The sequence below is a fragment of the Aulonocara sp. 'chitande type north' Nkhata Bay genome, linkage group LG9 (assembly GCF_057382095.1).
Source record: "Aulonocara sp. 'chitande type north' Nkhata Bay isolate Kocher_YH1m ecotype deep benthic linkage group LG9, A_spYH_male_GT1.1, whole genome shotgun sequence".
Taxonomy (NCBI): Eukaryota; Metazoa; Chordata; class Actinopteri; order Cichliformes; family Cichlidae; genus Aulonocara; species Aulonocara sp. 'chitande type north' Nkhata Bay.
The window spans coordinates 9,940,476-9,968,141 of record NC_141352.1 but is presented as its reverse complement, the minus strand read 5'-3'; the positions used below and the strand labels follow the sequence as shown (position 1 = coordinate 9,968,141).

Here is a 27,666-nt window from a genome sequence, read left to right as displayed (position 1 = left end):
CTGCTTTTTCACGAAACGGAAGTAAAGTAGTGAAGTTAGAGGAGAGAAACAAACTAAAGCATCGATCATAAACCACTACCAACGTCCTGATATCTGCATCGATCTGCCCACCCTTGTCTCCTGGATCGTAGCTGAGATCAGCGTGAACCACGTGGGTCTCTGCTCCCTGATCTGTTTCCTGTGTTTGGAAAGAGTTGCAGCTTCATCGCGGAGTTTCTCTCGGTTTGTGGGCTCATCTAAAGGTAAGCACCGAGCTAACTTTACTGTGAGTTCAGTTCATGTTGAGTTTAGCTCCTGAATGAGGTCTTCTGCTGCTCTCCTCGGTGTCTGTTCACAGTTTATTGTGAACACGTTGAGAGAAGAGTGAGAGAGTGTTTGGAGAAAAACACCAACTAATCATTAGCTCAGCATGCTGGGAGAAGTTGGAGCAGAAAAGTCTTTTCATTGTCCCTGCAGCTGTTTTTCTGCCTGCACCAAACCTCTACAGCCTCGTTTCTATTTGAAGTGATAATCAATTTTGAATTGATTTTCTAAACCCACCCCAACTCACCCTGGTGTGTGAGGTGGGGTGGGTTTAGAAAATCGATTCAAAACTGATTCAAATTGATTTTAGCATGAACAATGCGATATCTATTTATTAAATCGTAAATGGATTTTGAAATATAAATATATTTTGCCAGAAATGCCAGAATCTCAGGTTAAAACTCACAAAACTACTTCAACAACCACAAAACAGCTAAAACGGGTTATCTGCTGTAAAAAGCCAGGCCAGGGAAATGTCCTTCATGTTTTCCTGTGTTTTATCCTCAAATACTTTGACTGCCATAATGCTTACACCTCTGATGAAGTCTGACAAATGTCGATACTGATAAATTACTAGAATTATAATATTTCTGACTGTGTGAGTCAAAATTGAATTGAATCAAGTCCAGACCTGCTGAATCAGAATCAAATGGATTATAGAAATCTAGGCCGAGGCTCGAAAGAACGGGATGTAGCTGTGGGTGATGAGGAAAGATGAAAAGAACAATTGATAACTTTTTCATTAAGTTAAGGCCTGATCTGTCTGAAATTCATAGCCAGTGCTCTGACACGGAGCCATCAACCTTTCAGCTTATTTTTAACACTGGTTCAGAGACCGCATCAAATAATGAGCCACATATGATTGACTCCGAGCCACAGCCCACTGACAGTAAAAGGGGGAACGTGAATACATTTCGAATAGAGTAGCTTGACCAATTTCCCTGGCTGTGATACAGTAAAGCTGACAACATAATGCACTGCGTTTACTAGTGGTGCAACAGATCAAAAATCTCACGGTACGGATCGGATCACGGTTTTAAATCACGGATCGGATCGATTTTTGGATCATCAAAAATAGGAAAAAAAGACAAAAATTCGACTCGCCATTTACTTATTTAATCAACTGAAGACTCATTCCACGCACTTATATAAAAACAAATTAAGGTGCAATATGGACATTATGGACCATGCTGGGCAGCCTCTGCAGCCTCTGCACACGGCCATAAACAACCAGAGGAGTCTGTCAGTGACAGGTTGCTTCTCCCAAAGGCAAGGACCAGCAGACTTAAAAAGTCCCACACGCCATCAAACTGTTTAACTCCTCGCTGGAGGGGAGAGGGAGGGGAAACGGGGACAAAGAAGGGGGGAACAAGTAGCTGTAGTGCCTTTTCACTGTGCAATAGTTTTTGTTAATATCCAACGGTGTAATAGACTCACAATACTTGAAATGTGCCGTTCCCTTGTATTCTTATTCCTATTTATTCTATTTATCCCTTTTGTATTCTCTGTATTTATATATGTGTAAATATGGTATATTTCTGCTCACATTCTGCGACTTCTGTCGGTGCTGTGCTACTGGAAACTGAATTTCCCGGAGGAACCCACCCGAGGGATAAATAAAGTTCCATCTAATCTAATGTAATCTATAGGGCAGTGCAGGGCTTTGTATCTACCACTCCGCTGTGATATAACGAGCAGTCACGGTCACGTGGCTTTCCGTTGCCCTGGAGCTCCACCCATTTGTAGTTAGAGCAACAGAAGAAGCCTGGGACAGTTCAGCCATGACTTTAAACTTCTCCTGCTCATACATGCTTGGAACCATCTTGTCACACTGAAGTGGACGCACAACGAGATATCATAGCGTGGCTCAAGCACGTTCATCACAGTTTAAACCACTTGTTTTGCACAACGGAATATGGCCTCCCGTCTGCAGCTAAACACCCCAATAGCTTTAGTAATAGCTTTAGCCCGGTCGGATCGGGCAGCAAAAGGCTGCTTAAATGCCGCAAACTCCTCTGCTCCTTCACTTGGACCGCTAGCGCTGACCATAACTACTGCTTGACAGACTGATCAAGCGCACCAAACACATACTTTTTTTTCTTTTCTTTTTCGAATCTTCGGATCACGTGCGTACCGAACCGTGGAGAGGGATCGGTTTGGATTTCGGATCAACCGTGATCCGTTGCACCACTAGCGTTTACTGTCGTGAGTGTGGAAAGACCATGCCCGGCAATTCTGTATTCATGACTCTTAATTGAAACGCTGAAAAAGCACAGTGTAACCAGAAAACAATTACCGTATATGTTGTGATAAATGCATTGTCCAAGTGCCCCAACTCCCCACTGCTTTCAGTGGCAGGCAGCAGCAAACAGGTCGACGGAGGAGGCCGATGTGATGACTAAGTTTAACATTGTCTACAATATTACCTAAAACTGCCAAAGCACTTTAAGCACAAGCACTTTTTCAGTAACATATCTTTCTTGTAGAGCAGTGTTCCAAATAAAGAACTTTGTGTTGACAAGATTGTTAGTTAATCATTTACAAATCAATATTGTCTGTAAGCACAGCAATTTAAAGAAAAAGTCACAGTTAAAACTGCGGTGTTCAACGATGTGGTTGAAAAATTGTGGTGCACCTAAGAAAAAAAGTTAGGCACACCAGGGCAATCTTGGCAAAAAGTTAGTCTAGAGTCTTCCTGTTAAAGAGCCAAGAGCCTTTCTTTCCACTTCCTCCATGTAAATATGTCTGTGAAGGTTCTCAGTCATCCAGGTCCTCGTAGTCAAAGGAGCTTGCAAAGAAAAGCGTCTGGACTTCTTTAAGTTGCTTGAAGACGTTTCACCTCTCATCCGAGAAGCTTCTTCAGTTCTAAGGTCAAATGGTGGAGAGTCCCAGATATAAACCTAGTGGGAGTTTCCCCCCACAGAGGGACAAAAGGACCCCCTGATGATCCTCTAATCGCCTGAGCCAAGGTGGGAAACTGGGTGTGGGTCCCAATCAGCCAGAGTTTCGGGTGTGTTCATTGTGAAACCTGGCCCCACCTTATCATGCGAATTCCTGAGGTCAGATGGCCCAGGATGTGAGTGGGCGTTAAGGCGTCTGGGAAGGGATCTCAAAACTGGATTATAGATGGCAGAGAGTTGGTGTCGTAAATCCCCGCCTCTGTTCAAAGATGGTCACTCACAGTGGACATAGATGACTTCTTTCATCTATAATCTTTAATCATCTATAATCCAGTTCTGAGATCCCTTCCCAGACGCCTTAACGCCCACTCACATCCTGGGCCATCTGACCTCAGGAATTCGCATGATAAGGTGGGGCCAGGTTTCACAATGAACTCACCCGAAACTCTGGCTGATTGGGACCCACGCCCAGTTTCCCACCTTGGCTCAGGCGATTAGAGGATCATCAGGGGGTCCTTTTGTCCCTCTGTGGGGGGAAACTGCCACTAGGTTTATATCTGGGACTCTCCACCATTTGACCTTAGAACTGAAGAAGCTTCTCGGATGAGAGGTGAAACGTCTTCAAGCAACTTAAAGAAGTCCAGACGCTTTTCTTTGCAAGCTCCTTTGACTCCTCCATGTAAAGTTTGGCTACAATGGGACACACTGGGGAGCTCACAGCACATCCATGTTTGTGTCTGTAGAAACCCTCGTTGTATTTAAAATATGTGGTGGTAAGGCAGAGGTCTAACAGTGTGCAGACCTGATCAGGGTGAAGCTGGTTCTGGTTTTAAGGAGCTGTCTTGATGTAGTTGTTTCCTGACAGTCTCCACTGCCTCAGTTGGAGGTGTACAAGTGAAAAGTGAGACCACATCAAAGGACACTCTGGTTTCATCTGGATCAAGTGTAAGTTTGTGGACCTTGTTGGTGAAGTCAGCAGAGTTTTTGATGTGATGGGCTGTGTTCCCCACAAGGGGAGCTAGGATGGTGATGAGGTGCTTGGAAATGTTGTAGGTGGCTGAGTTTATGCTGCTACCAATGAGCCTGAGTGGGACTCCTTCTTTGTGTATCTATGGAAGTCCATATATACAGGGTGCAGCATCCACCGGGTAAAGGTGGTGGTATGCAGGGAGCTCAGTGGCTTTTTCCCTTTCAACTTCTTGTTGCAGCTGATGACTTTCTTTTTGCTTCTGGGGTTTCACCTTGAAGCTTCATAGGTATTGTTGTCACTGAGTGTAGTAATGTTTATTTGCTCTGCTTCTTCTTGTCAGGGATAAAATACATATCTATACTTTTTGTGTCCCAGCTGAGTAACAGGAGGAGAAGAGTCTGGTGGAGCAGCAGAGGAACAGTTTCAGCCATTTGGACTCAGCTCAGCCACTACAGAGGAAACAATGACTTCAACGCAGGAGGTGAGAAAAATATCTCAGTTACTGTTATTAAAACTGTGTGCACAGCTGGTGTTTGTTGACATCTTTGATTCCACTAATGGAGTCAGTTTCAGTTTGTTCCACGACTGCATTTCACTCACTGCCTCTGTTTGTATCTCTGTCACTGCAGGACCAACATGGAGCGAGAAGTCAGCGCTCTCAGGAGGCCGACAAACCTCACAGAAGAACGGGAGAGAAAATATACAGCTGTGAAGAGTGTGGGAAGGATTTTACCCAGTCTGGGAGCTTAAAAACACACCAAAACATCCACAGTGGAGTTAAACCGTACAGGTGTGACTTGTGTGGAAAATGTTTTACCCAGAAAGGACACTTAAAAGCACACCAACTCATCCACAGCGGAGTTAAACCATATAGCTGTGAGTTGTGTGAAAAGTCTTTTAACCAGCCTGGAAGCCTAAAAAGACACCAACTCATGCACCGTGGAGTTAAAGCATACAATTGTGAGTTGTGTGGAAAATATTTTAGTCAGAAAGGATATCTAAAAACACACAAACTAATTCACAGTGGAGTTAAAGCGTACAACTGTGAATTGTGTGGAAAGTCTTTTACCTATCCTAGAAGCTTAAAAACACACAAACTAATTCACAGTGGAGTTAAACCATACAGCTGTGAGTTGTGTGGAAAGTCTTTTACCCAAGCTGAAAGCTTAAAAACACACAAACTCATCCACAGTGGAATTAAAGCATACAGCTGTGAGTTGTGTGGAAAGTCTTTTACCCAAGCTGGAAGCTTAAAAACACACCGAATCATCCACAGTGCAGTTAAAGCACACAGATGTGACTTGTGTGGAAAGTCTTTTACCCATTCTCAAAGCTTAAAAACACACAAACTCATCCACAGTGGAGTTAAAGCATACAGCTGTGAGTTGTGTGGAAAGTCTTTTACGTATCCTAGAAGCTTAAAAACACACAAAAACATCCACAGTGCAGTTAAACCATACAGCTGTAATCAGTGTGGTAAAACTTTTGCTCAAATTAGTAACTTACAATGTCATCTAGTTACCCACTCTGGAGTTAAGGCGTACAGCTGTGACATTTGTGGGAAATCCTTCAGCACGCCAGGGTACCGCAATGTTCACTTACGGATTCATACCGGACAGGATGTTTTCTGCTGTGATCAGTGTGGGAAACTGTTTACAACAGCCACACACTTACAAACCCACATGCTTACCCACACTGAGGAGAGACCTTATAAATGTGACCTGTGCAATAAGGCTTTTAAATCTCCACGTCACCTGAAACTCCACCAAGAGATCCACACCAGAAAGAAACTCTACAAGTGCAGTTACTGTGAGGTATGTATTTATTAGGGGTGCAACGATACGCAAAATTCACGGTTCGGTTCGATACTTTGGTGTCACGGTTCGATATTTTTTCGATACAAAAAAAATGTTCATGCCTTTTTAATTTGTCATTTATTAAAATTATAAATATATATTTTAACTCAAAAGTACAGTTTTTAAATTTAACCCTAACCCTTGTGCGTGTTTTTTATTTTGACAGCGAATGCGCACCTGCGGACCACTTATGTGCAGCCCTGGTTATTTAGCTCGTCATATTGCAGCCACAGAAATTCTTTTGTCCATGAAACCATAAAGCTGCACTTTCTTTTTGCCTTATAGTCTGATTTGTCATAACTTCTCCGTTTTGTGGTAAGCTTTTCTTTGGCTGTCACTTCTTCACCCTGACCTGTCTTATTTGGCTCAGCAGAACTAAAATATATATCCTGCTGCTTTTACACACGTACTCACATAAGCTCAGCGATTCTCTGCGATCAACCTCTCACATGTTTAAGCTGCGGGAGATTTCACTTGTCATGTTTGCATAGTAAGCTAACAATTAATAAGATGATGTCAGAGGAATTGGTGCACAAATTATCATCACTCACAGATCAGTGCTGTCGCTCTCTATACACAGTTCGCACGATTGCAAAGTGAAAGCAAAAAACAAGCGCAAATTCAAACACGATTTCAATATGTCACATATTGACAGTGGCTCACCGATGCCAATGACATAATTACCCAGCTACATTTCCGAAAGAATGCAAAAGCATTGACATATATTTTTCCTTCCTACAATAGCCCGACGGGCAGGGCAGAGATAGATTTTGGTAGCCCGACTGAAAAAATCGCTAGCCCCGGGACGTTGGGCTAGCGATATTGCGAGCCCTGTATCTGATTGAGGAATCACTCATCTTTGGAAAAGAGAGTTTATTACAGAGAAATGTCTCTTTCCAAAATAAAAGCTATACTATACGCTTCTTCTGGGCTATATTCTCAGCAGCATAAGGAGAATCATGTGCTAACAGCTGTCTAAATGACTCGGCTAAAGTTAGTAGCATGCTTGCTTTTTTTTGTCTGCTTCCACTTGTCTTCGCACTAGGATGATGTCGGCGTAAATGTGCAGTCATATTCGTTGTGTTCCCACTAGTGCTTTCAGGTTAATCTCGTTGAAATGACCTTAACGCCACAACACGGCAAATCTCCGTTAACGAGCTACCGCCGATCGCCCGTTCATGGGGCTAGACGGCCAACACGTTAACGAGCTAACTGCGCTAACACACTAGTTCCCACCCATGTAATTGAGCATTGCATGGCACATCCAACATACTGTTTTACTTTAGTTCATGACTGCTTACCTTCAGGGTCATACGTCACATGAAAACCAAAATAATTCCAAACACCAGATCTGAATGAGGGTGGGGAGGTTCAATTTGCCATGTTGTAAGGAGAGCTTAACTTCTGTCTCGCTAGCTTGCCCTGCGCTCTTCCTTCTGACGATGGTGTCTGTGTTGAGCGCTCAGTGAATCTGCGTTCGACTACTCCGCCTAGGCTGCACTGTCGAGCCTAGGCGGAGTAGTCGAACGCAGATTCACTGAGCGCTCAACACAGACAGCATCGTCAGAAGGAAAGTTGATAAAATAAATTACAAATGTTGTATTGTTCGATACATATGCGTACCGAACCGAAAGCACTGTATCGAACGGTTCAATATCGATACGAATATCGTTGCACCCCTAGTATTTATCTTTTAATTTTAGCCTGACTGTTTGGAACTACTCTGCTCATTCAATTTGTTAACTTTCTGTAATAACTCCTTAGTAATTCTACTGCATATAAAAGCAGTGCTTATTGGATTTTAGTCTCAGCTATTATTTATTTCTTCCATAGTCATAAAACCAGTAAGTAATAACTCTTCTGTAGTCACAATCTCCCCATTCTCCCATAGTTAAGACTGCTACAATTTGGCCAGTGTTAGATGACTTATTATCTTCTTTACTAACTAAAATCAGTTATTGTTGCTTTAAATTGGGAGCGAGACCGATTTGGTTGCAACTTTTCATGTGTATTTATGAAGAATATGATATAACTTTTTGCTTAGATACAGTTGTTTTTGTTTTAAATAAACTGGATGCAAAAATGAAGAATTATTTTAACCTGCATGTCCTGAACCAGAAGCTGGTCTTGAGTCTCTCTGTTCTTGACAGGATGGCGTGGAGCAACGGTTTGTTGTTGGGATGGACTGGGTCCTTCAGTGTCTGAGCTGCTCTGGACCAGCATCTCCTGGTGTAAATGTCCTGTAGGGAGAGGAGAGGAGTCCTTCAGCAGCAATCTAATATATAAATCTGCCATCCTTAGTACAGCCGTTCCCATACCAGGATGAGATGTTCTGTGTGAGGATGCTCTCCACAGGGGCTGAATCGAAAGTTCTGAGGATCCCTGGACAGACACCGAACTTCCTCAGTTGTCAGAAGTTGTACAGGTGCTGGCTAGCCTTTTTGTATGTGGGCAGACCATGTCATACCTGAGGAGATGTGGACACTGGGATACTTACACCAACCTCCTTGGTGTTGCAGACGTTCAGCTGGAGGTGGTTATCCTGGCACCACAATGACAGATTCTTCATTTCCTCCATGTAGGCCGCCTCATCGTTGTTGGAGATGGCACCCAACACCACTGTGTCGTCAGTAGATCACAATGGTATTAGAGCTATGAGTGGCCACGCAGTCTGAAGTATAGACAGAGTAGAGCAGTGGCGAGAGAACACACCCCTGTGTTCTCTCGCCACTGCTCTACTCACATAGTTACCCTGTTTCCTGTCCACATGGCTGAGAGTGGTGTGCAGGATATGGACGATGACGTCCTCTGTGGATCTGTTGGGTTGGTAAGCAAAGTGGAGTGGATCTGTGGTATTTGTGGTGGAGAAGGAGATGATGTTTTTCCACAGCCTCTCAAACACCTTCATTACCACCAAAGTCAGTGCAACTGGCCGGTAGTCATTCAGGCATGAGGGCTTGTTGTTCTTGGGCGCAGGGATGATTGTGGATCTCTTGAAGCATGTGGGGGCCACAGACTTTGCCAGAGACTCACTGAAAATGGAAGTGAGCTTACTTGCTAGCTGGTCCACAGAACAGACGCAGCAGATGGCCGGTGATGCTATCTGGCTTAGCCGCTTTCCTTGTGTTCACTCTCAGCGACGCATGGACGGCGTGCTTTACGATACGGATCACCGGTCCCTTGCCGTTGACATCACCGTCCTCTGTTGTAAGGCAGTAGTTAGCATTAGCCACCTGGCTAACCTCGAAACTGGTGTAGAACGCGTTCAGCTCATTGGTAAATGCAGAGTCTGCATTGATCGGCGCAGTGTCTCTGGCTTTGTAATCTGTGATGGTGCTTAATCCCTTCCACATGCTACCCAATTTCGCTGTGCAAGAAACTGCACAATGACAATAAAAGTTCTAAAAATGTTGAAGGAATTCCCTGACTTACACTGTCTTTGTGTCTTTGTTTAGAAGCAGAGCGACACAGATGGATCCAGTAGTCAACCCTGTCGTCACTGTGGTGGTGGGAAAGACTTTCGTTGTGACCTTTGTGGAAAAACTTTCACTCGGCAACAAAGCCTAAAATTACATCAGCGTAGACACACTGGAGACAAAATGAACTACTGCAAAGAATGTGGGAGAGGCTTCCCCACATCAAGTGCATTAAAAAAGCATGTACTCATTCACAGTGGAGTCAAAAAGTACGTGTGTGACCAGTGTGGGTCATCCTTCACCACTGCAGGTGAGCTTAAAGTGCATAAACGAGTCCACACAGGAGAGAAACCATACAAGTGCAGACACTGTGACAAAAGCTTTTCACGATCGAGCAGTCATAACCTTCATGAACGTACACACATGGAAGAGAACTTCAGCTGTGACCAAAGGCATCAGCGTGATCATGCAGGACTGAAATCACTGGATCACAATGATTCTGCAGAGACAGAAAGATCCTCTTCTGGTTTCAGGGTCAGACTTAAAAACTTTGAGATCAGGCTCCACAGAGTTCATCTTGAGTCTCCTGTAAAGAGTGCAGCTGATGTCACACTTGGATGTTATGAGGTAGCTCTGATTTCTGAACCGGCAGTGAATAATCCTGGATCTTAAATTTGGGAATCTGCAAGCATAGACCTGAAAATCAAGGTTTTCTCCCCTGAGGGATTTAATGCTCTAAATTTCTATCCCTGTTAAATCTTAATCTTTGTTCAATTAGAACACAATAGTGTTTAGTAGTTGTACTTTTTAAAGTAATATAAACGCTATGTGAATGTTTTTTTTTTTTTTTTTTTTAACCAAACTTATATTGTACCAAATATCAGTGTATGGCTATATGCATCAATTTCTTTCATTTCAACTTTCTCTTTTTTTTTCTTTTTTTTTTTTTTAATAAACTTGTTTTTCATCTATTTATCTTGTGTTACCTCAGTTAAATTTGAATGTTTTTTTTTATATTTAAACTTGTGCTTTGGTAATCCCTGTTCTTAAATCCATTTCTTTCAAAACTCCAAATCATTTCACACTAGTTTTTGCAGTAACTGGTACAGGATTTTACATTTAAAAGCTGCAAAGTATTTTCTCCCTTCCTGATTTTTATGTGTGTTACAATTAAGTGCTTTAGTTCATTAAACAGACTTTGAAAAACAAAATGTTTGTATGTATTAAGGGAAATAAATAAAGCCAAGCAGTCTGAATAAATCATAAATGCCAAAGCCTATCTTAGGGGTAGTATTAGTTCATATACCACAATGCAGAAAAAGGCATCAACTTGATTATGAAGCAGTTCTAAGTGAATGTGTACTCATCAGAGTGTAGTAATACAGATAGGAAGATGGCAGGATTTTTAGATAAGCACTTTTTGTATCGTTATCAGAGAATCCAAGGGAAGCATTAAATACCCCAGTGACTGAGGAGGAAGTGCCACTTGCTATCAGTTCTTTTAAAGGAGGAAAAGCATCAGCACTTGTTGGTTTCTGCTCAGAATTTTATTAAAAAACTACATCATCTTCTTGCCAGATCATTGACGGATATTTTTTTAGACTCTTTTAAGAATGAATGTCTTTCCCCAACACTTAGACAGGCTAATATTTCGTTAATTTTAAATAAAAATTAATCACCAGATAGGTTTGGATCATATAGGCGGATCAGCCTCATCAATGTCGATTCTAAATTACTCTCTAAGCTATTAGCGATGAGACTGGGGGGCATTCTCCCATTGCTTATAAACCCTGATCAAACAGCTTTGTCCACAATCATTTCTCATTTATAAATATTAGACGATTGTTAAATATTATACAATATTCGAATCAGACAAATTATATGGCTTATGTTATATCTTTAGATTCTGAAAAGGCATTTGCCAGAATCGAGTGGACATGCTTTTTTTTTACCGTATTACAAAGATTTGGCTTAGGCAAGGGTTTTATTGGATGGATTAAAACTATCTACAAACCTCAACAAGCCTATGTTATAACAAATGGTGTACAATCATCAGTCTTCCCGATCGTTGGGGCGATCGGGAAGGTGAACTCCCAACTCTCGTGGCTCAAGAGTTGGGAGTTCGCCTTGTAATCGGAAGGTTGCTGGTTCGAGCCCCGGCTTGGACAGTCTCGGTCGTTGTGTCCTTGGGCAAGACACTTCACCCGTTGCCTACTGGTGGTGGTCAGAGGGCCAGTGTCCGGCAGCCTCGCCTCTGTCGGTGCGCTGTGGCTGTGGCTACAATGTAGCTGCCATCACCAGTGTGTTAATGGGTGGATGACTGAATGAATGAAATAAAGCGCTTTGGGGTCCTTAGGAACTAGTAAAGCTCTATACAAATACAGGCCATTTACCATTTCACACTACAAAAGAGATATGAGGCATCTTTGCATTAGCACTTGAACCTCTCCTGAGGCCATTTGCCAAGATATGCATGGCATATGCTGTCGATATTTTGTTCTTATTAAAACCAGAACTATCAATATCAGACATTATGTCTATTATATGTAAGTTCAGCTGGTTCTCTGATTCCAGAATTCATTTAGGGAATTCAGAGGTTATGCCACTGGGTGATCAGGTTAACTCTCTGACAGATATTTGCAATTTTCAATGGTCCTCTTGCGGTCTCACATACCTTGGGCTAAAAATTCTTAAAGACCGATGGAAACTGAACTTGTCCCCAGTTCTCATTGGAAAAACAAAAAAGAGAGAAAAGATTTGGACAGATGGCAAAGTTTGCTGCTTTCTCTTTAGGAGCCATGTGAGCCTAATTAAAATCAATATTCTCCCTTGTTTGTTATATCCAGTACAAATGTATGTGCTCAAATTGTGGTCACAAGTATTTTGTACTTGTAAATCAGTTTTGTACTTGTAAAAAGAATTTGTGTGTGTGTAAAAAAGATTTTTGTGTGGACTGGCAGTTCCAAAGAGCGCCCCTCCGACAGCCAAACCCATCCATTCTCTGATTGGATAGTTACATTTGTGATTGACATGACATTGGCCAATCAGATGAACGGAAGAAAATTAGGGTCAAAATTTGTACTTTTAACTTGAAACTTGAGTGCAGAGTTTCACACGTATTTTTTTTGGCTAAGTCGACACTATTAAACCCGGTTCTTTGATCCCCATGATAGAACGGAGAAAACCCGACTCAGGAGTGGTCAAAACATTTATGATCCTTTATTCAATCATCTTCCGGAAGAGAGAGCCCTGCACAGCCCAAAGCCAGCTCTAGCATTTAGATGCTAAAATGTGTCTCATATAGGTGTTATTTTGGTCCTTTACACGCCACACATAGTTTCGATAAAAACAACTGCTTGTATGTTACTAGTTCCGCTTTGTCTGGTTTCCTGTATTTTATTAATATGCCTCTGCAGCTCCACACTAAACTTCCTGTTTTTCAGTCTGGCTGAGCACTTGGTTTATGAGTCAAAACTGGCCTTGCTTTACAAGCCTTTATTATTAAAATGCATAAAACAATATAATCATAAAATAAGTGCTAAAAATATATATTTAACAACACACAAATATCTTTTTTACACACAAATTCCTTTTACACATACAAATCCTGATTTACAAGTACAAAATATTTCTGACCACAATTTGAGCCCATACAAATGCTACCTCTATGGATAACCCCGAATGTTTCTTGGGATATAGAAAAGGTTTTTTCAAAATATATCTGACATGGAAGAAACCTGGATTAGAAATTAGACTCTTACAATTGCCTACACATAGGAGAGGCATAGGTTGTCAAATTTAATTTTCTATAAATGGTCAGGCCATACCCGTTTTTTTTTATGGAAGTGGTTACATGGTTATCTCAATTTTGATTCCCTCCTAGACTCTTGGTCTGCTTCACCTTTTTAACTTTGGAGCCTAGTTGTAACAAAAAGAAACTTTTTCCAGCTAATCAATCTAATCTTGTTCATTCCAAAGTTTCACAATCTGCAGAAACAGCTACGTATGATGATTTGGAGACATTTCTTATAAAGCAAAAAGACAGAACTAATTTTATTTCTGCCTTTTATTCTTTACTATATGCTCATAGTAGCAGCACACTGAGTGTTATGGGAGGGGGATCTTAATAATGAGTATACAGAGGAGGCTTGGAAAGGAGCCATTCCCATAGCTACATCTACTTTTACTTGCAACCGCTTACGAGAAACCCAATACAAAAATTTACACCGCCTATATATAGCTCCTAATGTTTTGCATAAGATTACACCTCAGGTTTCCCCCTTCAGTATCAAATGTCAAAATGAAACTTGCATCCTTGTCCATTACCTTTGGGAATGCAAATTAATCGAACAATTTGGAGTTCTATATCTCAAGTACTGAGTAATATTTTTAAGAATGGGATCCAAAAGGACCGTGGATATTTTCTTCTTGGTTCACTTTCAAAAGAATGAACATTAACTTACTTGCAGCATAAACTATGTGATAAACTGTTACTGTTAGCTGTTTTCAGGTGCATCCAGGTAATTAGGAAGTGAGCACCAAGGATGAGAGTTCACTCTTGTAGTTTGTTTTTTAAATCTGTGGGTGAATAGGTAGTTGTTTCTTTTTCCTCATAGTTTCTTTTTCTCCTCTTTTCCCCATATGTGTAATTGTAAATGTAAGGACTTTAACTGTATGCGATTCCCTTTCTTTTGCTTCTTTGTTATGTTTTTGTGTTTGTTCGGATGATAAATAAAAACTGTTGAATCACAAACTCACCTGAACTGGATCCTATCATTTTTATTTTTGTGTCATTTCTTGTAGATTGGTTTACCCGAATGTAGAATCTCTCTGTCATGGTTTGATCAGTAAACCTCATCCAGCTGGCTGCACTGAGAGGGAACCTGCTATACTGTGCATGTATTGAATTTTCCATTTGATGTTGTTGAATTCTTCCTTATTTTGTTGTATCCCTTTATGGACATGTAAAGAAAATCATTGTTGAGCTAATGCACGGTTTACTTCTGATCTATCTAAACTTCTCCATGAGCAGAACATGGCGTGGGCCAAAGCCCGGAGAACTAACCTCCACACTGATCGGCTGTTTTTCAAGCAGCTGTGTGACACGTGCACAGTTGTCATTAGAAAAGTCAAAGGTGATCATTTTCTTACAGAGACAACAATCTCAATCACACAATCTCTATAACCGCTTAAAGATTCGGGAGACATTAAAATGATCTGGTAATAAAACTGTTGGTCGGCTTAATTAACATTTTATGATGTTATAAGAAATAAATGTAAAATTACATAAAAGGTTCTGACTGTATAGTTTCTTTGTTTTTTACTGTAGTTGTAAAAATTTAAGTTTTTATATTGGAAACTTTTGTGTCATCTAATTGTTTACGACATTTAACCTGATCACTAGTGATGTGTCCTGTGTGTCGAAGCTTTGAAGAGTGTCGGGTAATCTTGGGGGAGTTTATGTGAAGCGCGTATCGAGGCTCGCTTTGATTACGTATGTAGTGACGTTCGAGGCCTCGTGGGCAGTCAGTAACATGTGACTGATTCAGGAACTGGCTCACCAGTTTGCGCCAGATTCGAATTAAAATGGGCAGCAAAACACAGCTGATTTCCCATCACACTGTTGTGCTACATAGTTACTTGACCATTTCTTCTTTGATGGAACCAGCAAGGAAGAGATTTTTTTAAATCTCATCTCTCCTAATAAAGTATGCACACAGTAATAAATATAACAAATGATAAGCACCATAATATAAATAAACAACACCACAGATCCTATAATCTGATTTCTGTCTTTTAGTTTACTAAAACGTGAAGCGCCACACGCTAGTTTGTGTCATTATCCAGATGTACATAAGCATGATGGCACAGTTACACAATCACACTAAAACTCGGTGCTGATAGTTTCCACTTTCTCTTTTGTATTAGACATATGGAGACAATATTTGGGATAAATAACCATGAAAACTATTTATTTATTCAGTTTAGAGGTTTACAAATCACATTATTATGATTAAAGAGCCTGTTTCACTTGAATCGTCCACTTGATGGCGCAGTAGAGTCGACCAGTTGGATGGAAAGCTTCAGTTCATCACTTCCCCAATACTTGCACTACCTATGTGACCAAACATCTGACATTTATAGCGCCTGAGTGGAGGAGGCACATAAACACAGACACTAAAACTCACGTATCCCACCATGACTTTATCTAGCAAAGTATTACCTTGAATCTCAAGCAGTACTGACAGACTATCCACATTTTCTCCATTTCTAACAGCTTTTAGTCTTTTTTATTCCAGTGATCTCTCCTCCTTTGATCATTTTCCTCAATGGAGAATAACTGAAATCCCTCCTCCTCCTTTCTACTCACCCACTATTTTCCTTTCCATGACTTCCTTTTAACAAACCATTTGCAATTTAAGTGTTTTATTCTTTTGTTCTGCATTTTTAAATTTTATACACAAACTCCCGTCTCGGAGCACCTTAGCTAGCTCCACATCAGATTATGCCAAAACACCCACCTAAATTCAAACTGCTTGTCTCACAAAAACTCCACCTATTGTCCCGCTCAACCCATCTATCCTCCCTAGAGCAGCCCAACAAGTCTTCACAGGGCCCAGTTTATAGCCAGCCCAATTCAGTCTCGAGTATATGTTGAAAATACGTCATAACTTTGAGTCACAAACTGACACTGAGCCTCTTCAGTAAATCCAGCAGCTTTTTAACATCATTAGAAGTGTTTGAGCTGCTGCAGATGTTTGTAAATCTGACCCTAAATGTTCCTTCTTCTTTAAAATTCAAACTAATGAATTGATATTCATTAGTTTGAATTAAGGGATTTAACAGGTTGTTATTGTTTATATGAGCTCCATAAAACAACAGGGTTAGAACACATTGTGAAGAAGTAAGATGTTTGTTTTGTAGTCCATCTTCTGCACATTGTAGTTTCACCAGGCGGACATGCGGCGTCACATTAAAGAGAGATGAGTGTAAAGCTGTTCATATTCTCAGCACCGCTCTTCCCTCTGAGTCATTAGCAATTCTCCTTTCCACAATGACGTTTTCATCGAGGCCAAGGAAGAGGGGTTAGGAAAAGGAGATAGGAAGTACTTTTGAATAGCACCTCACGTAGTTACATGTGTACAGCTGTGTCACGTGACCGCACAGCAACAAACAACGTCAAAGCAGGAAGAAGGGGGCGGAGCAAAGTGTGTGTGCGGGAGAGGAGTCGAGCAGAGAGAGCTGCTTTTTCACGAAACGGGAGTAAAGCAGTGAACGTAGAGGAGAGAAACAAACTAAAGCATCGATCATAAACCACTACCAACGTCCTGATCGATATCTGCATCGATCTGCCCACCCTTGTCTCCTGGATCGTAGCTGAGATCAGCGTGAACCACGTGGGTCTCTGCTCCCTGATCTGTTTCCTGTGTTTGGAAAGAGTTGCAGCTTCATCGCGGAGTTTCTCTCGGTTTGTGGGCTCATCTAAAGGTAAGCACCGAGCTAACTTTACTGTGAGTTCAGTTCATGTTGAGTTTAGCTCCTGAATGAGGTCTTCTGCTGCTCTCCTCGGTGTCTGTTCACAGTTTATTGTGAACACGTTGAGAGAAGAGTGAGAGAGTGTTTGGAGAAAAACACCTGCTAACCATTAGCTCAGCATGCTGGGAGAAGTTGAGCGTTTGCTGGCAGAAAGTTGGAACCTTTAGCTGCACTGCGTAAATTCTTTACGCTCAACGAGATAGGGTTGTTTAAAGGCTACTTTGCTTTATTTTTAATTTGTTAGGTTAGGTTAATCATATCTGTAACCACCTTGTTGTTCTTTGTTTTTAAAGTGTTCCTGCAACTGCAGCATACATGCTAAGCTAGCTGTACCACGTTACTTCCGCGCATTGCATTGTGGGTACGAGTGGCAACAAAATTAAAACATCAACAAATCATTAATTCCGCGGTTTTAATCCCTACTTGCATTTTATTTGCCCCAAAAACAGTTATGTACAAAGTCCGTACGAAGATAGTTTCCAAAAAGGCAAAAAATCAAGTATGAGGAAAAATCAAAGGAGTGAAAGGGTCAGACCCATACAAGCATACAGAGTGGAGTAAGGGCGTTAGCCTGCTGCCCGACTTTTATCACGCACATATTTACTATTATATGGTCCTAAGTGTGAGTTCATACACTCACAAGATCCCTGCAACAAGCCCAGGTCCAGTTTACTTTGGTGATTTGGACTATTCCATTTCACAGCTGTTGTTAAAATGTTTTCTTTATCTCCTGTACAGGCCAACGCAATCTAATTTTTGTTTCAGGTTGTAGTGTTACACAACTTTTTCAGATCCAATAAAAATAAAATAGGTGTTTCGTAATTCGGTCAATTTATTGTCTTTATATGTAACTGGCATTATTGTTTCATTCTATTATAGAATCGTATAAGAAAGATGCAAAATTGTAAAAATCCATTGTGCTTTATTAGCTGCTTCGGTGAAGAACAAATCAACAATGCAACAAAAAAAACATATCAAAACAACTTACTGGAAAACAGTTATTCATCACTTGATTGCTTCAATACAACACTTGGGCACATATATGCAGGACTTTTCGTGGCTGTATTGATATCGCTCTCTCTCTTAACCGATCAAATTTGGCTATGGTAGCAGATTTAAACTCGGTCTGACCCAGGTTGATAGAGGGCGCCAGTCTGGATCACATTCCAGCATTTTGTAGGCTGGTTTTCCTACAAAATACAACAAACATTAGCCCGCAAAGCTATAGTGAACAAAGCAGCATAGCGCAACGAATTCAATTCCAAATAAATATAAGACTTAACCTAGACGTAACCTACATCAACGATTATGTTATGATAAATTACGTAATAACTACAACTAGAGCTGGGCGATATGAGATTTTTTCATATCACGATATGTTTTTTTCATTTCAGGCGATAACGATATCTATCACGATATAAGCCAAATAACTATATTTGTAAGATTTAAATGTGCCGTTGCTCACAAGTAAAATGTGAAATAATCAGCAGCTTGTTTTTATTTAAATATTTATTTCCCATAATAAGTTCAACAGGGTAGATGTACTTAAGGAACATGAGACTTTTTCAGATAAATAAAGGCAAATATTGCAAACTACACAAAAGGCAGCCGCTAAAGCGTTTAAGTTTCAAAATAGAACAAACGAAACAGACTAAATTGTCAATTCCACTTAGAAACAAAATATTAATTCTAAAAATAAATCTTAGTTTGTTTTACAGAAGAACAGACAAAACTGACTAACTTTTGTCAATATCAAATAAACTGAGAACTAAAAGGAAATTCTCAATCTCTCCTTGTTGTATAGCTGAGCTTTTCAAACAGTTTTAACAGTTACTTTAGTCTGACAAAAGCCGAATGACGAATTAGCGCTTCCAGTCAGAGACTGAGGCTACGTACACGGGTATTTTTGAAAACGGAGATTTTCCATTTTCGTTTTAAAAAATAATCCCGTCCACACATAAAGGCAGAAATGAAGGAAAACGCTGCTATGAACATGCCAAAGCAGCAGGTGGCGCTAGATTCCTAACCGTGCAGAAATGTTGGCCAATCAGAAGTCTAGAAGCCTCGGTGGGAAAAAGTAAACAAAGCTGGGGCATAGAAGCAGAACCGAGTCGTATGTGTGGAGGGACAGTAACTGTGTGTATATGTAAGCATTTAAACACTGCAGAGAGTAGAATTAACAGTATTGTAGAAATTCATTTCACCGAAACAATAACGTGGCGCACAGTGTGACGCATGCACCAGTTTATTGTATTTCCAGACTTGCTTTCGGCACAATTTACAGTGCACGCTACTCTGTTTTTTGTCAGACTTGAAATAGCCGAAATACCTTCACACTACGGAACTTCTATGGCTCTTCCGTTCGACAATCTCTCCGGCGTTGGAACCATCATCTGTTTTCTCTTCGGTCACGCTCGGTTGATTTTTCTAGTCGGCACACTGATTTCCTCCATTACCCGCTGGCTGCTTCCCAAACAAACACATGTGCGGCTTGGCACTTGTGCTGTACGTAACAAGTCACGCGACGTGACGCTGCGGCTGTGATTGGTTCGGCTCTGCGCTACTTAATTTGGATTGGCTGACCTTTTTTTTTTATTTTAAGAGGACAAGAGCGGCGAGGTCTATCGCGATAGCTTAATTTCTCTATCGAGTAAAAGTTATATCGCGATACATATCGTTATCGTTCTATCGCCCAGCTCTAACTACAACAGAAGACTGACCTTTGTGGAAATTCTTGGAGCAGACTAACACGTGAGCGTGAGTGTTCTGAAAAGTTAGATTTGGTCTTCGAGTGGCTGCAATCCAGGCCATCCGTCGCCTCTTTGTTACTTCGGAAACATGGCTTGAACAATTTCTCTTCCACGACGTAATCCGATAAAAACCGATCACTTTACCCGTCGGCTTCCTGTGGCTGTCATGCGACCGGCTATTGCAGTTAATAATACAACAGCTTCTTGTCATTATTTGTTTCTTTTTATCGCTGTGTGACTGTTTTCATATGAAAAATGTAAATCTCTATTAGATTATGATAGAAAAAATGGTGATTTGGCCTAGCACATGCACACCCCACATACCTTGAAACATTAGTTTTAGAGGCCCAAAACACCCAACCGAACCATTTAATTTTTGTTAAATTAAAGACTAATTATGTCTTGGGTTTTAACTATTTAATAATAAAGAAGGAAACATCACAAAAAGCACTTAAGGTCATGAAAATTATTTTCAATTCATTGACACATCCACCTTATTTATTGAAAGTATCGGTATCAGCGATACTGGCCCATATCTACTTGTTATCGAATCGATACCAAAATATGCATCTTATTGCTAGCCGTGGGGATTAGTCAGGGCTCTAGAAACTAATTGGTTGGATATTCGATCTAATTTCTCAATGGTGTGACTAATCCTAGGTCGTCCAAGTAAAAAGGTCGCCTGTGGTCAATGACAGACAACGTACTGCCCATATATTGTGATCTAAACCAATCAGAGATAGTCAAGGGCGGAACCTCTAAGATGTCCATGCCCAAGGTATGGATATTGAGATGATCAATTCCAAGCCTTTATGGCATTTTTAATTTATTCTTCCTTTTTATTTTATATATCTTGAGATGTTTAAATTTCAGCTCAGTGAAGCACTTTAAGCACAAGAACTTCTTCAATGGTGTATTTTTTGGACTATAAGGCAGACTTAAAATCCTTTAATTTTCTCAAAAGTGTGCCTTATGTATGAATTCTGGTTGATAAGTGAAACTTTTTTCAACTTATTCTTCTTGCTTCCTCCACTTCCATACCATTGATTCATTAATGTTCAATTCTCTTGCAGCTGCTCTATTTCCATGTTCTCCTGGGTGACTGATAGAGTTTGCTTCATAAATTCAAATTCAAATTCAAATTTTATTTGTCACGTACACAGTCATACACAGTACGATATGTAGTGAAATGCTTGGACAACTGCTCGTGACCTAAAGAAAACAAAAAAAGGAAAAGGCTATGAATAAGATAGGAAATAAATATGAAAAATTAAAAAGGGTAAATTTAACTAGGAAGGAATAAAATATAAATTAAGGTTAAAAATGAAATAACTGTACAACACAAATTAGAATGAAGGGTAAATTTAACTGGGAGAATAAGATAAAATATATAAATTAAAGTTGAAAATAAAATAACTGTACAACAAAATACACAATATAGAACTATATAAGAATGTATGAGAGTCATAAGCAGAGTCTCTTAAAAGATGCCATTTTGGGGGCCTTACACACACAACAGAGTATTATTATGTTGAAGCACAATACGTATCACTCCGCGAGGATCCTGACTGTGGTAGCCTTAATGCTCTGACAATCCATCAAGCGGTGCAGCTTTGTGGACACTGTTTTTCAACAGTGTCCACTGCCTCACTGTGGTTTGATCTGAATCAAGTGTAAGTTTGTGGACCTTGTTGTTAAAGTCAGTGGAGCTTTTTATGTGGGTGTGGGGTGTGTTCCCCACAAAGGGTACTAGGATGGTAGTAATGTGCTGGACAATGTTGTAGGTGGCTGAGTTTATGCTGCTACCAATGAGCCTGAGTGGGACTCCTTCTTTGTGTATCTATGGAAGTTCATATATACAGGGTGCAGCATCCACCGGGTAAAGGTGGTGGTATGCAGGGAGCTCAGTGGCTTTTTCCCTTTCAACTTCTTGTAGGCAGCTGATGACTTTCTTTTTGTAGCTGCTTCTGGGGTTTCACCTTGAAGCTTCATAGGTATTGTTGTCACTGAGTGTAGTAATGTTTATTTGCTCTGCTTCTTCTTGTCAGGGATAAAATACATATCTATACTTTTTGTGTCCCAGCTGAGTAACAGGAGGAGAAGAGTCTGGTGGAGCAGCAGAGGAACAGTTTCAGCCACTACAGAGGAAACAATGACTTCAACACAGGAGGTGAGAAAAGTATCTCAGTTACTGTTATTGAAACTGTGTGCACAGTAGAGCAGGGCGATATGGCCAAAAAAATATGTCACACTATGTATTTGAAAATTTGAGATAACGATATAACTGACGATATAATTTTTGCGAGACAAAATACAACTCCACAACTTTACTAGCGCAAAAAAAACCCCATCCATTTATTTTCACTTAAACAAGTGGCTGTTTTTTTTATGTGCATTAAAGCTATATAAATATTTAACAGTGCAAATGCAAATTTCTTGCTGAAAGCTTAACCAAAGTGCATTTCAGCAAGAAATTTGCATTTGCTTGCGCTAGCGATCACGTAGCACATCATTATATACCAGCTAGCCCAACTTCAGTAACCCTACAAACGTCACTGCTGTTTAGTTTCCTGTCTTCATTTATGTTGGAAGTGACAGCAGAGCTGTACGTTTGAATTTTTTCAGAAATCTCTCAGTCAGAACATGCTATATCATGCTGAGGTAACTAGCGAAACTAGCGAGCTAACTTCCGGTAACTTCCTGTTAACTTCTAACTCCGTTAAATGTAATAAATTTTGTTTTCATGGATGCCTGGAAGTTAAACATCATAGTTACACCTGGTAAAGCAGCAATGCTGATCGTTTTATTAAAGATGAAAGAATTTGGACAGTTTTTAACTCTCAGTGATGCTGCAGTGTTCGTTTGACTTTGGGATCTTACAGGACAGAGTTTAGGACCCAGATTACTCCCAGATTTACGAGCACCTTAGTCCGACAAATACGGCAATGACGACGGCCCGCTTGTATGTTCTACAATAAATGTGCTTTGTTGTATATCTGACGGACAAACACCAAACCAGTGAAGTTGCACCATTTTTAAAAACCAATTCTGGTTCATCCGTTTCACTCAACAATCCGCTTTCTCCCCTCTCATTCTCCGTTGCCGCCGTGGTTTTTCGGCTATGTGCGTATGAAAACAAAGGCACTGCGCATGCGCGCTTTACCCATATTCTGTCGCGATATTTTATTTTCTTATCGTTGCCCAACATTTTACCGGTATTACCATGAACGGTATAATATGGCCCAGCCCTAGTGCACAGCTGGTTGTTTTTTCAAGTTAAAGTCAGCTTTATTGTCAAAGACCATACATACAGGCCCTAAGTGTACACTAAAATAATCTAAAGATAAAAAATAAAATAGGAGCGTTATGTACAATAAAATACTGTACAATTATTTATTTATTTATTTATTTATTTATTTATTTATTTATTTTTGTCCCGTTTGGATCTTTAGCCATCAGAATTGTTGTCTTAAGGCCAAGAAAGATGCCAAGCGGATTTATTTTACCAAGTGGATCATCATGGCCTTGCCATATTGGTCCATTTGATTGACCTTTATTATAATTATGAATTTATTTTATTTTCAGTTGCTACAAACGGGACAGACTGTACAATTATTTAAACAGCAGTGTCCAACACAATCATGGTGCAGGAGCCATACCACACAGTGATGCAGCTGGTGAGGATACTCTCGGCGGTGCCTCTGTAGAAGGTGCTCATAATTGGGGTTGAGGCTCTTGCTCTCCTCACTTTTGCAGAGGCTGTAGAGTCGTTATTAAGCTTTGCTGACATGTGACGCAGTGTTTTTTGACCAGGAGAGATCTGAGATTTGCACACCCAGGAACTTGGTGCTGCTTACCTCTATAATGGGGCGATATGGCCAAAAATATTTATCACGATATACATTTGAAAATGTGCGATAACGATATAACTGACGATATAATTAACACGAGACAAAATACTTTCCAACCAATGTTCCCTCTAATTTTTCATGTGTCTGAGCGAACACACAAACTCCCTGAGCGGACACTTGGACCACTGTGAGCAACAGCAGACGTGTGCACTGTGGTCGCGCTAGTCCATTGAAGTTGCATGGTTTATTAAAATAATAAAATTACAGCATTTACATTTATGTTAGACTACTTTTAATTAACTGCTTTAGCCCACTTACAATGAAAATTTAAAAAAAATCTTGTTCATGACCTGTGTAGCATGTTAACACTATTGAAAGTAAAAATAAGAGAGTCCTGTAACTCTCTCTCTGCAAAATACAGTATATAATGACCAATGTTGGGCAATTAATTATGCAGTTACAAAAAAGTAACTGCGTTTTGCAAACAACAAAGCTTTTTGCAGCTATTTACATAAAAATGCAGCCAAGGTGTTTTTAAAATAAACATTTCAAACTATTTACAGAACAATCAGCTGTTCTGCATCAAATCTGATGCCACACAAATTATTTGTGCCGCTCCAAAAATATTTCTGTCCACTATGAGATAAAGGAGAACAACAGCCTGATACCTGCAGGCCTGACAGCAGGAGATGTATCACTGCTGTAACACCTGTAACATTCAGCAGTCGCCTCATTGTTCTGACACACACAACAAAACTATTGGCTACACTACACACTAACTACACACTAACTACACAAGATTATCTCTCACATCTCAACCCACCGCCGTCACTCCTAAAACTTCCTAAACCACTAAATGCCATGTTGCCATCATTTTTTGATTGGTCGACATGGTACATTTTCCGAGCAATAGGAAAGGGTGGGGGTGTTTTTGGTTTTGTCTTTGCTCACAGGCGGAGAGCGTTTTCCTTATAAAACGCCGTTATGACCATTTTTTCCCCCCCGCAGTAAACAACGACAGTATTCAGGAAGAAAACCAAACATTGCAGATATTTTTATCATAACTCTGGTTTTACGTGGCCGATCAACACAATTTAAAAACTGGTATAAAGTCCACACTTTTTCAATCAACTGTTCCGTCTGTCCTGCTCACATCTCCAATGGTTGTACATGTTGTCATTTACTTGACTTCACTGCACATCAGCTGCTTTGCCAGCTAAAACACTGGTGTCGGCACATAAGGACGCTGTGATAGTGTCCTTATGTGCAGGCAGGCTATAGACAGGCTATATATGAATGTGAATCGCATTATTGGCTGGACTATGGGATAATGTGGCATTGTTCTAATCCCATACGGGAGCAGCCAGTCACTTACTGACTAACACTGCACAGGGCTTGCAAAATCGCTAGCCCGACGTCCCGGAGCTAGCGGTATCTCCGGTCGGGCGACCAAAATCTATCTCAGCCCCGCCCGCTGGGTTATCATATAGCCCGACGGGGCTCCTCCATACATAAAGAATCCACATTCACAAACAAAAACCACAAAGTTATAAGAAAACACAACGATCATATTTTCAGCACACATTGAAACAACAACATCATCAGTTGGACTCCCCATTTTTCATGAAATGAAAGATTTTCTCCAGCGATCAATATTTCTTCAGTTATGTTATTTTCATTCCAATTCTCATTGTAGCACGTCATTGTAATGTGAAACTACCAACAAAATGTGGTGGCAACACACCTAGAACTTGTTTGTTGACATCTTTGATTCCACTAATGGAGTTTCAGTTTGTTCCACGACTGCATTTCACTCACTGCCTCTGTTTGTATCTCTGTCACTGCAGGACCAACATGGAGCGAGAAGTCAGCGCTCTCAGGAGGCCGACAAACCTCACAGAAGAAAGAGAGAGAAAACATACAGCTGTGATGAGTGTGGGAAGAATTTTAGTGGGGCTGGACACTTAAAAGCACACAAACTCATCCACAGTGGAATTAAAGCATACAGCTGTGAGCTGTGTGGAAAGTCTTTTACTCAGGCTGGAAGTTTAAAAACACACAAACTCCTCCACAGTGGAATTAAAGCATACAGCTGTGAGCTGTGTGGAAAGTCTTTTACCCAACCTCAAGGCTTAAAATCACATCAGCTCAGCCACAGTGGAATTAAAGCACACAGCTGTGAGCTGTGTGGAAAGTCTTTTAAGACGGTTGGACACTTATATAGACACCAACGCATCCACAGTGGCTTTAAACCATACAGCTGTGATCAGTGTGGCAAAACTTTTTCTTGCAGTGAAAACTTACAACTTCATCAAGTTGTCCACACTGGAATTAAGCCGTACAGCTGCGACATTTGTGGAAAAACCTTCCGCTGGCTACTCAGCCGAAATAATCACGTACGCATTCACACCAAAAATGATGTTTACTGCTGTGATCAGTGTGGCAAACTGTTTGTGAGATATAAAGACTTAGAACGCCACATGTTTACCCACACTGAGGAGAGACCTTATAAATGTGACCTCTGTGATAAGGCTTTTAAAGATCCACATTCCCTGAAATCACACCAACAGCTCCACACCAGAAAGAAACTCTACAAGTGCAGTTACTGTGAGGTTTGTATTTATATTTTTACAGTTGCAGTTATTTTGAAGTATTATGTGAATTAAGTTTAATTTCAAAGCTAAATGAGACATGAAAACGTCATGTACAGAATATTCAATCAAGTTTGAGACAAATCAGAATCTTTCCTGATGTTGGAAAAACGTAAAGTTTTAAAAGCTTCTCCCCTTGCTGTCTATCTAACATTCACACTTGGGAAAGCTTGGGGTTAGTATCTTGTGACATGCAGAGTAGAGCATCCATCGATTTAACCAACAATCTTCACATGAAGTCGTTTACCTACAAATGAAGAGTAATTTTCGCCCAGTACGCTGAGTGTTACAATATGTAATTGGATGTTGGCAGAGCTGATCTTTATTTCAAGCGAGATTCAGGATAAAAATGTTGAAGGAATTCCCTGACTTCCACTGTCTTTGTGTCTTTGTTTAGAAGCAGAGCGACACAGATGGATCCAGTTCTCAACCCTGCCGTCACTGTGGTGATGGGAAAGCGTTTCACTGTGACCTTTGTGGAAAAACTTTCAGTCAGCAGTGGTGCCTAACATTACATCAACGTAGACACACTGGAAACAAAATGAACTACTGCAAAGAATGTGGGAGAGGCTTCCCCACACCAAGTACATTAAAAATACATGAGCTTATTCACAGTGGGGTTAAAAAGCACGTCTGTGATCAGTGCGGGTCATCCTTCACCACTGCAGGTCACCTCAAACAGCATAAACGCGTGCACACAGGAGAGAAACCATACAAGTGCAGACACTGTGACAGAAGCTTCTCACAATCAAGTAATCGTAACCTTCATGAACGTAGACACATGGAAGAGAACATCAGCTGTGACCAGTGTGACAAGACCTTCAAGAGTCTCAGTTCATACTCCGAACACAAACAATCCCACACTGTCCCCACAGTTTTACAGTTACCAATGTGCCAAAACATTCACTTCATTATTTGCTCTGTGCAAACATCAACATCAAGCGGACCTGAAGTCACTGGATCACAATGAATCTGAAGAGACAGAAAGATCCTCTTCTGGTTTCAGGATCAGACTTTAAAAACCTTGAGATCAGGCTCCACAGAGTTCAGGTGGAGTCTCCTGTAAAGAGTGTCAGCTGATGTCACACTTGGATCTGATGAGGTAGCTCTGATTTCTGGATTTACAGTGAATAATCCTGAATGGTACATTCAGGAAGATAGAAGTATAGATATCTACATCTAATTCTTGTTTTTCTTTGGCTACCTTTGATATTCCATTTCAAAATGAATGTGTTTTTTCATGTATTTAGTTTTACTTTAGTTTATTTCCTGTCCTGTTGATCCACATGTTCTGTAGCTGTTTTCTGTTTGTCGTTTGTGTTGTGAAATCCTGATACTACTAAAGATTTGGTTATATTTGATTAACTCTAACGTTTGTTTTATTAAACACTTATTAAATAGTTTGGTGTAAAAAAATAAAATAAAGAAATTGT

At 40.4% G+C, this 27,666-nt stretch overlaps 1 pseudogene across 1 annotated transcript; it reads left to right on the top strand.

The window, feature by feature from the left end:
* On the top strand, positions 1 to 27,666 carry LOC147321614 (uncharacterized; annotated as a pseudogene). The gene is made up of 6 exons (XR_015130992.1): positions 1 to 242; positions 4,549 to 4,654; positions 4,803 to 5,755; positions 9,673 to 9,804; positions 25,507 to 26,194; positions 26,631 to 27,666. The product of XR_015130992.1 is annotated as an uncharacterized LOC147321614 (transcript).